The 17,726-nt window shown below is 35.8% G+C and overlaps 1 protein-coding gene across 1 annotated transcript in view; it reads left to right on the plus strand.

Moving 5' to 3' along the window:
- The first annotated feature begins 3,358 nt into the window (after nucleotides 1-3,358).
- LOC131432527 (uncharacterized) overlaps nucleotides 3,359-17,726 on the plus strand; it is a 178,569-nt gene continuing 164,201 nt past the window's right edge. The window contains exon 1 of the mRNA XM_058598857.1: nucleotides 3,359-3,516. The gene's annotated coding sequence lies outside the window, so the exon portion shown is untranslated. The remainder of the gene's footprint in view (nucleotides 3,517-17,726) is intronic.

The raw sequence follows: 17,726 nt of genomic DNA on the forward strand, positions 1-17,726 counted from the left end.
GATTGCTTGACACTACGATGTTGAGACGATGTTTCCTGTACACAAATGGTTACCCAGTTACTCAACTCGCTCAGCGATGCTTTTGAAACCGATTTGCAGGTGAGCTGAACTCGGTGATGATGAAGTACGGAGTTGATTATTGCCAGCCCTGCTCATGGAGTCAACATATTGAAAAACGCTTTGTTGTCATACACACGTAATCTTCAAATTGGTATGTTAGTATGACATTAATTTAGCGTTTTGCCAAATATTACGTCTTCTTAATATATTATATTACTCGATCTACATTCTCAGGAAAGTAATCTGCATCTAGAGGTCATTTGGAAATTATTGCTATGGATCATAGATTAATGCTATGAATCATAAATTAATCGACCCTCGAATCGAATTTTTCACACAAAAAATTGATAGTTCTAGTAGCCCGTCTATTGTGGTGTTCATTTATATGGTGAGTATTAGGTTTTTTACCGTCACTGCTAACCTCAATCGGATGAACACATTTTGACAGTTCAGCAGTACGGTTTGTAAACAGAAATTTCTTTTGTTTGTTTATTGACAAATTGGATCAGACCATTTACGGTCCGTATCGCCTAAATAAAGTTTAAAAACATTTGTCCACGAGTGAATACGGTTCGTTTTTGATATTGATTAAATAAAAGTGACTAGTTGCAAAGTGTAAAGATGATTGTTTTAGATGTGCTCTTCGATTTTTGTTTAAGCTTGTTTGTAAACAGTACCGCTGAACTGTCAAGAATGAATACTTGTTCATTTGTGTCGTCACGATAAAAAAACCTAATAATTAGAGATAATCCAACCCCATGATCCAATTTTATTGCTGCGTGAACTGAGGCTGATGAACTTACAACAAAAAGAACACCTTACTGCAGCTTGACGTGGACTAATCACGTTCACTTCCAAGTCATTTGGCAATTGCAATTGTAATCCATTGAAATTTTTTTCTTTTATTGCAGTAGTTTTTGAATTATGCTTAATTTCTTCAGAATGATTCGGGGGAGACTGATTAGAAGAAGAACTAGAAGTGCCTTTCATTTTCTCAGAATTGTTGATATGATTTTTGTTTTTAGCCGTGGATGAGATTGTTTCGAATCGCAGAAGATGTTTCCGGTACAGCTAAAAAATTTGCAATAGTTTGTCTCAAATATGAAACTATATATATAACTTACATACTTTTATGAACACTTTATTATCATTAGTAATTTTCCATGCTGATTCTTTCGGGAGCTTTATGAGCCCAGGAACAATTCTAAAATCTTCAGGATTGTGATGGTAAATATGGAATGTTTTGGAAGATGTTTCAAAATATTTGGACATTTCCTGCCGACCAAATGTCTCTAAAGATATTATCATGTCACGATCAATTGTTTCTAACGCACTGTATCTGGCGCAGCCTGCCGCGGGAATCAGCTTTTTCAAATATATTGGGATTATATTCTCTGACGACTCTTCAAACGCCCACCAAAACGCATGAGTATCGTTCCCAAACTCGTTCATTTCTATGTAGAATCATATAGTGTAGTATTACATATAGTTGAAGAATTGAATATATTTGTATACAAAAATAAGACCACCAACAAAATTTCAAATAAACAAGTAGTCATTCTGGAATGAAATGCTCCGCTGTCTTGTATAGTTTGCTCAATCATTTTAGTTATTTTCGATCATTTTACACAGTTTAATAGTATGTTCACATTAGCGCTGATATCAAGTGATATACGGATATACTTGATATCCGATGATACCATGTGCGATATCACTTGATATCCCATACAATTTGATGTCAACGCGTATTATCATTTTGGCATGATATCCGGGATATCATGTACGATATCATGTCGAGTTGTCGAAAATCGCAACTAGCAACACGGATAATAGCATTGAACGCACTCATTTGTGAATGTCACTTTGAGAGTGACAATAAACAATCATTATAATTTCGAATTCTTCAGCGAATACTGGCGTTCGGAGACCATTAAATGCAAAAATTCAATTCTTGATTTAATTTTAGTAGAGAAAGGTAATATTATTGACCTTATATCTAATGAGTGCATTCAAGATGACAACTTGATTGTCAAATGATATCATTTTTTTCATATGCGAACACTTCGACGTAATATGTATATCATCTCGGTATATCAAGTGATAGCAGCGCTAATGTGCACATACTATAATGTGAACATGGTATTAGTCACGGTTTTGCCTGTCGTATTGAACGAATATTCGAATTGAATCATTTTTTTCGCATTTTTGTGTATTTTTCAATTTTAAGTGAGTTTCAGTGTCTTGGATGTAAGACCCAATTTTTTAATTTTTTTATGTAATGTTTCATTTCAGCTGTATTTTAAAAGAATGTATTTTGAATTCAGTTTCGATTGATAGTGAACTGCCTCTCGACCGCGAGAGCTTCCGAGCAAAATGCCAATCTACGGAAATGACACTACTAATATCTGACATCGCTGGCTGCCACGCACTGGGGTCGACCGGTTTGAAAATACCGGTTTAACTATTCCATGATTTGAAGAAAAAAGAACGGATTTTCACGAATATTTGAAATTTTACTAATTTATTGCGCACTATCCATGAAAATCTGCAACGATTATTCTTACAACACAATCAACCAGTTGATTCTATCGCACATCTTGTCACGCTACATAGATAAACGATGTTTGAACGGTTGCACGATCTTTCGCAGATTTATTTTGATACATCAAAACGTTAAGCATTCTTCTACGTGTGAGTAAAATTGGTAGACGTAAACAAAATATACCGTTTACCTACGTATGTTCGGCAATAAATGATTTCTTAATTTCGAACTAAACAATTGTATGTCTATAATGGCTTGTATAGATTACTTTCAGGCGAAATATTACCCATGCGGGTTTCGTCTACGAGCGACATTTTGACAGCGAGAGTGAAAAGTCACCACGCTGTTGTTGTTGATTTGCTAGTCACTTTCGAACACATAGGTTGTTCAGATAATAAATATCACTGATACAATCACAGCGGCAGTTGGTAGTTGTGCCCTAGTTGAAGCATTTAGCACTAACAACACGAAATAGTTTCTACACAGCATCAACAAAAACAAACGCCACTGGCTGCCGTAGCGCCTGCAAGCCGCCAGCGGCAATATACATTACACACTCAATGAATGTTCAATAGAGATCTCCGTCTATCTTCTGTCACGCCGTGCAGCGTTTCAGGAAAACTGCTTCCGTCGCACAACCCACCACACGGCCAGTTCTTTCACCTCATGCGTCCGTTGATGACGGGTGATGCTAGCGTATGTGTACACAAACAACATGCCGCCCGTCCGTGTATAGACCAGACTGTAGACCACACTCTGGGTAACTCGCATCGCATCGGCTCGTAAGCTTACCGATATTTGACTTTGAGCAAAAGTACGAACATCAGGAAAAGTGTTTGTGCCGTGCAAAATTGTGCCGATTTTCTGGTTGTTCACTTGATTTCGTGGACATTAGACCCGGTGAAAACTTGCAGGTAGGTCGAAATTAGGTTAGTTAACATGAAAGTTCGGTTTGGAAAAGTAAGCGATGGAATTTCCGTCTCCGCATGAAACGAATGATGACGAATTTTTTTCGAACAGAGAATGATTGGTCAGTGTGGAGGATCTAGTGAAGCATCGTAATGAAATCTTGATTATAATTAGGAATCAATCTACCATTACATTCGTGTCAAATTGATTGCTGAAAAAAATGATGACATATTTATTTTTCACATTTGCACACATCGTCGTAGTCTTTAGTAGGCTAACTTGATTGGTCGCGTTTCCTTGGATTCCATACCTCCGCTGCACATCATTGCCGTCACTCAGCAATCCGCTGCAACTATGGCAACTCTTTTGCGAAATAAACTACTCGTCACTGGCTTGCTCATACTCTGATGGTATGCTCAGGTTGGAATCTAGAACAGAAGTTTGTCGACTCCTACTAAAACCGGCAAAATTGTTTTGTTGCTTTGGTGGTGTTTCAATTCATAGTGGCTATCTGTGTTAAAATGTTGGAAAGAATGTCTTTCCCGTCCTCCACTTTCTCTGATGTAGAGGAGCATATTTTATAGTTTTAGTTCTCTTTTCCTGCACACATTTGGAGCACGAAATTGGATATAAAATTACTGAAAATTTTTTATTTTTTAATTTGTTTTGAAACTTAAATGAAGCATTCATTCCAAATCACAGTCTCATTAATTGAACATTCAAGAGACCGCAACACAATTTTACATCGATGGTGCATTTCAACTAATTTTTCCATTGAAGTAATGTTCCTTTCACATTATCTTTGACTTACAGGTCCAGTAAATTTCACTATTTTTACTGTGTGCATTCATTGATTTTTTCTAGAGCTTCAATGCGGATTTAGCTATTAAAGCAGTGTGAATGAAGTAAAATGGCGTTTGCGGAGGACGAGCCATTGAAATTCGAAAAAAGAAAGAGTTAGTAAATGACACACGATCGGGAACTATTAGGTTTTGCACGAACATGCCATAACCTCACAAATGAACAGAATGAACTTTTTTTTGACAGTCGACGTGTACTTGTTTACAGTTTAAAAGTTCATCAGAGGTTCATCGTTCGAATGTAAAAATTGCAAGTAGCCTCACACTAAACAGATTCTTACATATATCGCTCCTTGATGCTGAAAACACATACCGGGCAATCTTTTTAGTTATTTTCACTGTGGAATAAGTTTTTAACAGGCACTTTTTCGTCTTTATTATTTTTACGTTTCGTCTTTGACTCATCAGTGCAAAGCAGTTCAAATTGAACTGCTTAGTGCTAAACTCGGCAGTTCAATTTGAACCGCTAAGCAGACGTAAAGTTTCTGCTACTTACAGAACACTTTTTGTTTTGCAACGAAGGTTTTTGCAGGTTTTTTACCTGCATCGGCCAGAAATAGTCGAAAACACGTTTTCGTTCGGCACGTCAGAAAAGACATTGCACTTCGTTGCAAAACAAAAAGTGTTCTGTAAGTAGCAGAAACTTTACGTCTGCTTAGCGGTTCAAATTGAACTGCCGAGTTTAGCACTAAGCAGTTCAATTTGAACTGCTCTGCACTGATGAGTCAAAGACGAAACGTAAAAATAATAAAAACGGTTATGTGCCCTAGCACAAAATTTGGCTAACCCCTAAATGACCATACCTGCATCGGCCAGAAATAGTCGAAAACACGTTTTCGTTCGGCACGTCAGAAAAGACATTGCACTTCGTTGCAAAACAAAAAGTGTTCTGTAAGTAGCAGAAACTTTACGTCTGCTTAGCGGTTCAAATTGAACTGCCGAGTTTAGCACTAAGCAGTTCAATTTGAACGCAGAGCAGTCAAGAGCAGATGAGTCAAAGACGAAACGTAAAAAGGCGGGTGAGTAATGTCAGAGACATAACTGGATGTCGTGAATACGAAAAAAAATTAGAGGGTTGTATTCAAGACACGACCGAGCACAATAACATTAAAAATGGAACGTTCCTAGGGTCTTCATAATATATACAAAAATAAAGAGATGATGATACACTAAACTAAAAACTTTTTCAATCGACTAATTACAAACTTGCTCTAGTTTAAGCGCTTATTATTATTATATCGTTTGTTTATACCCGGTTTATTTAAGCGCTTAGATTGTTGGCGAATGATAAAATTGACAATTAGTTTCTTTCTTGATAATTAATTATTCAATTTTGATCCCTTTCCACAATTTTTTACATTGTTAAGATTTTGAATAACGTCCTTTAACTAGAATTCAAAGTTACTTGAAAGCTCAATTTTAGATACAAACAACCTAAAGATTTAATCCTGAACAAATGAAACTGTTTTATTTTATGACAATAATCTTCGAGAAACGTACAAACTTATTAATTTTATAAACAGTTAATCGATCCAAGAGAAGATTTCATTTATTTTAACGAAAAATGTTGTACCAGTTAGCTCAGTAATAGTGTAATTTTATTAATCCTTCTTCAAAATCGTCGATAATCTTCGGAAAGTGTCGGTAAATAATATGGCAACAATACGAGGAAGAAAAATGTGAAACAGTCCGCATAAAATATTTAGTTACTTACATTGATTTTCGCTTTGGCATATTAGGAATATACAAAATGGATACGCAACAAAATTCAGAAATTTTGTTCATATTGTAACTTGATGTTATTAACACATGAATGAACATTGTCATAGTTACAACGCGTGTTTTGAAGCAAATAATAATTGAACTGAAACTGGCGGTTAACCAAATTCTACGAGGGTTGCTATTCAAACGATCAATTTGATACTATATGATATTGCATCTAATTGTACTGCATATGTGAGCCTGTGGAACTCATTTATACTACCAAACCGAGGAGGCCACTTTTAGATAAGTTTCAGAATTTAATTTTGAATCTTTTGAAGCGTTCAATTCCTGGTGGGACAACAACTTGTTCAGTCACATATAATAAAGAAGAAGTTTCTATGATTATCATAATAACACAACTTTATACTGAATCCATTTTCGCGCCACCGTTTTGTTCGTATGGGAATGGAGATTTAAGTATGCAAACTGATCCGTTGACAAATTAAAACATTTTTAAGCTGACTATATTGAGGCTTTGGAATCATTTAAATGAGGAAAATCATTTAACAAATCATCGAGGAACAAGCGCTGCAAATTAGATCCGAAAAATCTTTGGCCGATAATTCTAAATTGGCCTGATAGTTACCAGAGAACCAAAATAAAACACTAAATTCAAACCAAGTTTCCAATGGTATGCAATTGAAATATTCAAATGACGTTTTCTCATAAGTTTAAGTTAAATGTTTCCGAATCGATTGGTTGTTGAATTATATAAATCCATCAACAAATGACTGAGGTATGAGCGTTCAAAATTATGGCAGAAAAATGTTAAGCGATTAGTTTTGCATGTTTTAATTTGACACCCAGCCTCGGGAAGCGAAGTGTAAGGCATTTTTAATGGCAAAATCGACCAACAATTTGCTAAATACATGGGATATTTCAAAAGAACCGATAACCACGCTGATTCGGTTCTTCAATAGCTAGATGATATATAAGATATTCAAGCGAACACGAAGCGGTGTTGTGCAGACAGCAGGAAATTTCACCAACACATAATGCAGAAGCGACAATCCAGCAAGTGAACGCATATACAATCCAGTCAGCTCACTGGACGAGCTACTTGTTTCATTCGCAGTCAAACATCAACTAGGCAAAGAAATATTGTGCAGCCTATATTTATAGATTTCTCTTCATACTACGCAGAACGATGCGGTGTTTTTTATGCATGACGCAAAGCCTCCTATGCCGAACAAGAAGTTGACGTCATTTTGTAAAGCAGGGATTGGTGGATGAAAACATAGGTCGATTCCAACCATTTTTTCAATAGTATGCTATTGAAATACTGAAACGACGTCGTCATACATGTTTAAGTTAAAAGTTTCCGAATCGATTGGTTGTTAAATTATAACAATCCATCAACAAATGACCGAGTTATTAACGTTCAAAATTATGACACAAAAAGGTTACGCGGCTATTTTTGAAACTTTTAATTGACACCCGGCCCCGTATAGTGAAGAGTAAGGCATTTTTAATGCCAAAACTGACACGCTCCCATCACTTTTCCGAATATCAGTTAGTTGATTGATTGTATGAATTGTGCAAGCTTTCCTTTTTTTCACTAATAGAATTTGAAGCGATACACCTACATTAAAGTACAGATTAGTTACATTAAACAGCTACTATTCTACAACTATATATTCCAAACTTGAAACAGATCCTTTTTAATTTGCTAATATAGGAAGCTAGGTACAACAAATTTGTAGTTTATTTTTATTGAAGCTATGAAGTTCGAAGATATCTGATTCTTCTCGAAATTCCAGTACGAGACAATTGCAATGGCCTGGTCTGAAATGTATCTACGATCTTCGGTATGCAAGAGTGATTCTAATAATAATAATAATCATGATAATAATAATAATAATAATGATAATACAGATTAATCTGCATATATGGCAACCCTGTTTCGCAAGGCATATTTTCACACGACCCCATACTAGTATAAAGATGTGTTCAACATTCGCTTTCGCATTGCCGTTCGTAATTGAATGTGTTAGTAATGGTACAAATCTGCTTTTCTACCTGTTTTCGGAGCCATCGTTCTGACGGTGTCTCGTACGTACAGAGTAGCTGCTTTAACTTAAATGACGCTATTTCTCATTTTTTTTTTTTTTTTTTTTTTTTTTGCATAAATATCTGTTTATTAATCTTATTTTTGTGTATTACATCAACATTTTACAGTACAAGTGTTTTGACCCTTTGGCCTTTCATCTTTGTTGTTCATACGATTCGTTATTAATATTAGGTGTTTTAGTTACTCTTGTTTTACATACTAAGACGCTATTTCTCACATCACATTTCCTTTTATACGTGCTAGTGGTAGCACGGTAGGACTTCCCCTTTGTTGGAATACCTTTCCTATACGCAGAACGGGAAACAGTGAAACGATATAAAAGAGAGAGTTAGCAGAGCGGCAGCCAGTACTAGAGGCGTGCAAAACAGCTCATTTTGGTGAACAGCTCCGAACCGATCAGCTCACCAAAGTGAATCGATTCGATGTATCAGCTCATCAGCTCTTTTATTTTGAACTTAAGGTTCATTTTGTGCGCCGTTTTTCTTATGCACCGATTTTTTTCAAATGCATGATCAAAATTGAATCATTGATTTGCAATGATGCAATGAATGCCATGCGAAATAATTTATCTTTAATTGATGTCGACTAAATTGAATCTCTTGAAGAGCCGAAGATCCGATCAGCTCGTAGCGTGTTCCCTGCGTCATAATGCAGTGAACTGGGTAGCAAAAGAGTGAGCTGGTGAGCTGCGGTTCTTTTGAAAAGAGCTGTGAGCTGTCAGCTCACTTCAATGATTCGATTCACTGGAACAGCTCAGGAGCGAATTGCCCATCTCTAGCCAGTACTGAATTGGTCGTCGAGCTGTTAACTGCGTACTGTGGAATTTTTACGCAGAAACACGCACACAGGAGGAACAGTTAAGGCAAGGCAAAGTCCCGCTTAAACCGTGCTGGTCTGAAGTGCCCAGTTGGCGGCAGAATCCATCGTTTGCCTCGGAAGGGGAACTACGCCGAGCGTGTCAGTGCTGGTGCATCGGTCTATCTGGCGGCAGTGATGGAGTACTTGGTTGCCGAAGTGTTGGAATTGGCCGGTAACGCTGCCCATGACAACGAAAACGAAAATCATCCCTCGCCATCTGCAGCTGGCCATCCGTTGAAAACCCCGTCCTTTTCAGGATGACCACATCACTGTGATAAAGAAATATTTAGAATTGCTTTAAGGAGCAAGACTCTTTGCAAGCGTATGAGTAATGCCAACAATGTGTGCGTTAAAACAAATTCCAGCGCTTCTTTTTCTGATTTTGCTCAATAAATCTTCCATATGGTTGAAAAATAAACCAATCGGTTCATACTGCTTACAATTGCAAATAAAGAAAAGCGAAAATCTTAGTCTAAAACTTTGCCGTTTTTCTTAAAACTGCTCGAGAAAAAATTATTTCAGTTTCAGCTTACTTCCACTGACACATTTGATTAGCAACAAACACATTCCTATATGGATTTCCTCTTGCAGAAATTATTGCGATATAAAGATTTACGTACCTTCTATTAGTAATCCGGCAAAAAAGGAACCTTGAATTTAACACGCGAAAGGCAATGGATATGGAATGTTTTCGTAAAACTATTTATTTTTCACGCAAACTGCTTTTGTAACAGAAAATATTAAGTTTTGCTTATTTTGTGTAGCGCAATTTAATACAAATGCATTGAAGCAGTGTTGCTAGCTTTTTTACTAGAGAATTGAAAGCTACATTCATAAAATGTAAGCAATTTTCCATCAAACGTTGGTGAAAAAATGATCAAAACTGATATTTCATCCAAGATGTCAGGCTTAACATTCATTTGAGAATAAATTATTGTGAAAAAAGATTGTTTGAATCTCAACCGTGCAATCCACTTTGATAAACTCGGTGCACTGCATATATGAATACACAGATCTATGCCATACGTACTAAATAAAATATACGTAATACACAAATTACCAACACAAGTTAACTTGGTTTACTCTTGATCCTTAAGTTTAGCCAGTTCTGATACGCCTGGAAAGTAGAATGCGCAAATCAAGTGGAAACATTTGTTCTAACAATTTTTGTTTTCGGCCGCATACTAAAGTAATCGCGACAAAAATACATATTGATCTGTGGCAACTCTGTTTCGCACGGCATATTTGTATACTAGTATAAAGATGTGTTCAAAATCATCACTTTCGCTTTCGCATTGCCGTTCGTAATTGAATGTGTTAGTGACGGTGCAAATTATTTTAACTCCCATCTTGATGAATCTTTTGGTAGGAAATATTGAGATCTGAGATGGTTCTCGTGTGTGTCTTGTTTCGGCAATGGGCCTTGCTGGACTTTTTGGCTGCCTTTTTCGGTGTCATTGTGCTGACGGTGTCTCGTGCATTCATATTGGGAAACAATGAGACGACAGGTCCTCGATGTTGCTGTCGTGTGTCTTGTTTCGGGAAGAGTTGCTCAGCAAATGGTAGGAAAAATGAACCATTCAACTTTTATATGGGTGCTCTTGTATAGATACAGACATCTCGCGTTCTGATTGGCTGGTGCTGTCATGGGTTAAATCAAACAGGTTTTTCAATAGTGTACTATTGAAAAACTTCAATATTGTTGTAATACACGTTCAAGTTGAAGATTTTCGATTCTATTGGTAGTTAGATTATATAAATCCTTCTACAGATCACTGAGCTATGAGTTTTCAAAATACGAGAAAGGCAAACGCGCCTTATGAATTATCTTCTTTGATACTCGTTTATACCAAACATTTCAGAAAAGTTTAATTGTGAACTATTTAAGAATATGTCACACAACTGAAAGTTTTATCATAAAATTGTGATCATATTTCCGATGGCATGTAGCAAGAATTATGTTGATTCGTTAGATATAACAGGAGATATTCACGATCAAAAACTTATCACTCTCTCAGAGGGTAAATTTTGAAAAGGCGCCCCATAGTAAAGTAAGTCGTATTCACGACAAAATAATAAAAACGGTTATGTGCCCTAGCACAAAATTTGGCTAACCCCTAAATGACCATACCTGCATCGGCCAGAAATAGTCGAAAACACGTTTTCGTTCGGCACGTCAGAAAAGACATTGCACTTCGTTGCAAAACAAAAAGTGTTCTGTAAGTAGCAGAAACTTTACGTCTGCTTAGCGGTTCAAATTGAACTGCCGAGTTTAGCACTAAGCAGTTCAATTTGAACTGCTCTGCACTGATGAGTCAAAGACGAAACGTAAAAATAATAAAAACGGTTATGTGCCCTAGCACAAAATTTGGCTAACCCCTAAATGACTTTTTCGTCGTTTTTCAATTTTTAACTTTTAACAAAACAAGTACACGCCAACTGTCAAAGATGAACTTGATTCATCGGCAGTTCATTTGTGTCGTCATCGTGCAAAATCTAATTATTTCTTGCATTACATTCTTGATGATGTGATCACAATATCAACACTCGTACATATTTCCCTTGATATATGTGCTTCATCGATTTGTAATTTTGTCGACATTCCCGAATAGTTGTGCGAAATACTGCCAAGTTCAGACGGCTATAAATGCCTGCTACTGGTGTGTAATTTTGGTAAAATACGGTGCTGAGGTTGAGAAAAATCAGCTATTTTACGATAAGTGCGACCAAAACAATAAAATAATGTTAATGAATTGAAATTTATTTGAAAATAAAAAATAAACATGCATCGGAATTTCACGCTTGGCTATGCATGTGCAATTTTTCACAGCCGGTAGTGCAGTAATACCGTTCCGGTAATGTAGTGATAACAGCTAATAAGATGAAAATATATGCTGTTATGAAATCATTGTAAATAATTTTCATAACAGTAATAATAATAGCATGTTTTATGCTGCTCATGCTTTTAAACTTGAATAACATATACAAAAGTACCAGAAACCAGACCCTGTCAGCTTGGAGCGATCTCAATCTTCAGTTCCGCAACGCCATCACACGGCATCACATTCAACATATCATGTCAATTGTATGGGTGCGCAGTGCTGCTATTTTGGCGCGCACGAATTTGACATTTCTCTCCTCTACTTCTATGTACGAGATTCGATGCGAACTCGCCTGAGGGCACCATGCTCGCAAAAAAGGATGTTGCCAATGATTTGTTCGGAAAATGTGAGAGCTGGATATCTTGTTAATATGATGTCTTTGCAGAAACGCAGGTTCGCTTGATTCGTTATATTTCGTTTAATTAGGTTTTGCACGAACATGACATAACCTCACAAAAATTAACAGAATGAACTTTTTTTGACAGTCGACGTGTACTTGTTTACAGTTTAAAAGTTCATCAGAAGTTCATCTTTCGAATGTAAAAATTGCAAGTCGCCTCACACTCAACAGATTCATACATAAATCGCTCATTGATGCTGGAAACACATACAGGGCAATCTTTTTAGTTATTTTCATAGTGGAATACGTTTTTAACAGGCACTTTTTCGTCATTTTTCAATTTTTAACTTGCGGTCGCAAAACAAAACAAGTACACGGCAACTGTCAAAGATGAACTTGATTCATCGGCAGTTCATTTGTGTCGTCATCGTGCAAAACCTAATTGGTTCAATCGAAATAGAGCATGAGAGGTAAGTCAACCAATTGGAATTTAAGCAAAGTCTTTGTTCTATAACCAATATTCTTATGAAATATTCTTTCACGGGATTTTTGCTCTTCTCATATGGAAAGGTTTTACAATCACGGTAAAAACCAATCTTTGCACTAAAGCTCGAAGAGCCGAATCAGTGCATGTAACATTTTACGCAAAATATCTGTGTGCATGTAACATTTTTACAAACTTGGGTCTTATGATTAAAAATTTTAATTGACGGCCTATCAAATTAACACCGGCTATCCGAAAACAGTGTTCGAGTTCGCCAAAATGAAACTCAGTCTATTTTCTCACAGATTTTTTGACCGATTTTCACAATCTTGGATTTAAGTAGAAGGTCTTATGGTCCCATATAAAATTGCTGAACTTTATCTGGATCCGACTTTCGGTTCCGGAACTACTGGGTAAGGTGTCAACAATTTTATATCGCCACCTAAAGCGATGAAGCCAAAGAGCTTCAAATTCTTGGTAAATAGGTTGAAAACTGATATAATTTGTAGATCATATTTGTTGCTTGCTATACAAACTAATTTCGGTTATTCCGGCTTGGAATCTGGTTTCAGAAATATTAGGAAAAGTGGTCAAAAACTGCAACATGAACAAATCAATTTTTACATACTTATGGATTCAAAAAAAAAAAAAAACTTGCTGAACATACAAGGGTTTCCCATGAAAAATTTTGAATTTAAAAATGCAATATTGAAAAACGGTTTGATGGATTTTAATGATTATACATTTATTTGAAAGGTTGATTCATGAAATTCATTTATGAAAAATGTTTGGGTTCAACAGGACGGTGCTACGTGCCATACAGCCAACGAAAATCGAATAATCAGCAGAAATGGTGCTGTGAATTGATCTCCGAGAAGCTGCGATTTGACGCCGCTGGATTATTTCCTTTGGGGAGTAGTTAAAGATAAAAGTCACGCCAACCATTGAAATCTATCAAAACCGTTTTTATTATTATTGGATTTTTAAATTCTGATGACATGGACAAATATGTTCCTGCGTTAAATAGATATTCACGAATAAGTTCTGCTCATTTTTGTACAGAGTGATTTTGAAAAGGTGCCTTAAAATAAAGTAAAACGTATTTACGTAAACAAAACTTTTGGTTCTGGAATTACAGGGTTTACAAAATCTGTAGATTGTGCTAGAACTTTCATGTTTCTATTCAATGAACAGTTTTTTTACAGTTACAATTCCACAGTAATATTTATGACGCTATGAGTAATATGAGAAAGTCATCATTACTCCACTAGGTGGATGAAAGCAGGGTCTTACTAAAGATCTGAAATTACAATTTTTTCGGAAGTTTTTTTCTTCAGTGTCGGAGAATAACTATGGAACTGTCAAAAAGGTGAGTACACGTTGTTTGAACATAACTCGTGGTTTGAGTTGCACGCTCTTTGAACATAACTCATGGTTTTAGTTGCGATTACTCAAATTCATAAACTGGAACAATATGTCAAAATTTGAGTATGGATTTGAGTAAAATAAACTCGTTGCCATGAGTTCTCTCGCATTTATTCATACATTAGAGTAAGTGTTGAGTTTTTAAACATTTGAGTGAAAAAAATACTTCTTGCAGTTCAGAGTGTTTTCATTCTCGGAATATTCTTATCGAAATAAAGAATGCAAGAATACGTTGTTTTCCATTGCCGTTTCTAGATCCGGTTTGGAAAACATGAATCAACGTCAATCATCGATGTTTTGTGGATTCAATTATGCTTAGTGAAATTCAATTTTGATTCCAAATCGTTCAAAAGGAAACGGTTTTGAATCACTATTCTGCGCATTCAAAAGAAAGAAGAATAACTCTTTTTAGTCACATCACAATAATCGAAAGAGAGAGTGATTAAAGAGAAACTGTCACTTGCTTATATGCCCTTTTGAAAAATTACCCGAGAATTTCGTCCCTTAACTCAAAAATGAGTAGATATGTGGTAACTCAAGTTTAGAGTACGTGTACTTTTTATGAATTTGAGTAATGTGTCACTCAATTTTGAGTTATGTTCAATGAGGGTGTGCGATCATTCAAATTCATGAACTGGAACTGTCAAAATTTGAGTATGGATTTGAGTAAAATTTGCTCAGGCCATGAGTTCTCTCGCATTTTTTCATACAAAAGAGTAAGTGTTGAGTTTTCAAACATTTGAGTGAAAAAAAAAGCTTCTTGAAACTCAGTGCGTTTTCTTTATCGGAAAATTCTTATCGAATTAAAGAATGCAAGAATACATCGTTTTTCATCGTTGTTTCTAGATCAGGTTTTTGAAATCATAAATCATCAAGCATAGATGATTTCAATAGAAATTTTGTGATTTTAATTATGCTAAGTGAGAAGTACAACATAAGAATATCAACCAAATACAAATTATAATACGGAATACTTCGACAAATTTTCAAGGACACATTTTGCATCGTGCGGTACACTGTCATGATACACTGTCAGAGTGACAATGAACTTTAACGAGTTTTCTATAAAACTAGCAACACTGAAGGGTAAGAACAAGTTCACCATAGTTACTGTTTATTATAGTGAAAAATAAATACACAAACAGTTTTTATCGGATAATCAAGATCACAAGCGAAATGTAAGTTAAACAATAATCTAGAATGGTTAAGCCACCATGAATATACTACTAGCTGCATTGATATTTGTAGATTCGTGTTCATTTTTCATCTTTTGTGCTAGTGCCGGTGATATTTAGACTGATTGTTGCAGTTTAATACAGCAACGATAAACATAAACAAACAAGTTTGTTTTGCACCGTAGCAACTAGCATAAAGCGTTGCCAGAAACGATCTCCTTCCACATTTTCAAACTATCGCAATGAAAGGGAGTAATTTGCTAGGCTTACTTGTTCAGGCTGTGAACCAAACATTGGCGGTTCGTTTGTATGGGACTTAGTAGTATTATTATCTTTATTTGTATCAACATCGTCCAATTTCGACTCCAAACCGGTCAAAAGAAAACGGTTTTGAATCACTTTTCTGGGCTTTCAATTTAGAAGAAAGAAGAATTCTACAAATATAAATTATTGATATACGTTGATATGCTGATATATGATGACGAAGAGTAGTTTTAATTCGACCACACAACCTACCACTCATAATCTAAACTGTATCGAAAATTTAACCACGCCTCAGTAATTGGTAATTTCAGAACGAAATTGCTTGAAAATCTATTGACACTGTCAGTCGAAAGTCGAAAACCGTTGATTTTAGACAGACCCTGTCAGCTTAGAGGAAAATCAATCTTCAGTTCAGCAACGCCATCGCACGGCATCACATTGAAAATATCATGTCAATTGTATGGGTATGATTCTAAAACTGAATCGAGTACCTGGATTCTGAACTTAATTCCAGGTTTAGAAATTAGTTTCAAATTACAGGTTTAGAATTGAAAACTATGAGTCTGGAACTGAATTCAACTTCTGGGTTCTGAAACTGGTTTCTTGACTAGATTTTGGAACTGAACTTTGTTCCTTGATTTATGTTCGGAATTTGAATTCAGAATTCATGAACAAAACTCAGGATATAAGTATAAGGTCTGGGCTCTGGAACTACAGTGGGATAGTGGGAACATTTTTTGTTACATAAGAGGGTGGTCACGATTATTCGCGATCGGTAAAGTGGGATAGTGGGAAAATTTTCAACACAGAGGGGCAGTAGTGTCCTAGATGCAATGCGAGAATAAATCAGCTGAGTAATGTTTACAATTCGATTTCAGCATTTTTCCAAAATGAGTACTGCGTACGCTACGCGCTTCGAAGCAGTTTTTTGCGCTCGCACTCGAATGGTTCCAAAATGACCCAAGCTATCGCGGTAAAATACATGAAAAAGTCGAAACAGTTTGTGAGTAAGTGGGTTAATCGCATTAAAGTAGTGAAAAATGTCGACGACTTTCCAAATCGCGTTCTGTCGGTGTATCGTCGGAAAAAGACGAAAAAGTGATTTGTGACCTGTTTTTGAAGAATCCAACATCAACTTTACGCGAAGGTGCTTCAAAATTGACCAAATTTTTTTTTCATTTTGAGTCTTTTCATTTTCTCACAACAGTGACCACGCTTTTATGTAACAGACTGTAAATGTTAGATCTGAACTCCGAACCTGAATTTTAGCACTGACTTCTGAACCAGAACTCAATTCCTGAATTCTATTTCTAAATTCAGTATCAGCTTTCATTTCCATATCTCAGCTCTGGCATTCCGGAAACGAATTTTGCAACTAAATTCTGAGCCTGTGTCGGATTTCGAATAGAGTTCTTGTATCCGGTCCAGAATTCTGTCTGGACCCAGAGTTTTAGTAAATGATGACAAAAAATACTCAACAGTTGTTAACATTGGATATATTCTGCAAATCGTTTCGTTTTTAAAACCATTTGAATATTCCCAAAACATTATCTGCAAAGTTTAACTCTACTCAGTATCAAGTTATACAAAAATAAACAGTATTTGTTCCATGTTATTCAATTGTAATGTGTAAAATTCCGATTCTAGAGTTGACCAAAACGAGTCATGATTTGGGGAAAATAGTATTTTTTCATTTCATCATGATTAAAAGTTCTCGGATCATGATTCGTTTGCACTGATTTCGCTGAAATTTAAACGTAACGCACTTGACGTTATTGGGTATAACTTCAGGCGTGTTTCTCCTACGATGGTAACTTTTGCAACATAAATTCAGGCGTTTTATTTTAAAATATGAAGATTTCAAATATGAATTAAGTGGAATGGGGTAATGAACGTACTTTTCTTTTACGCAATTTGAACTAACGTCTCTAATGATATATATTTCAATAGCAAAACAGTTAAAAGAACGACAAATTTCTTCTAATCTGAACCATTAACAATTAAAACATGTTTTAAAAAACGACGACCATTAAAGAAACGTGTTTACTTGCGTTCATTGCTCCATTTTTGTTTTTGTGTTTCAGAAATTAAA

Source organism: Malaya genurostris, chromosome 2 (assembly GCF_030247185.1).
Source record: "Malaya genurostris strain Urasoe2022 chromosome 2, Malgen_1.1, whole genome shotgun sequence".
Taxonomy (NCBI): domain Eukaryota; kingdom Metazoa; phylum Arthropoda; class Insecta; order Diptera; family Culicidae; genus Malaya; species Malaya genurostris.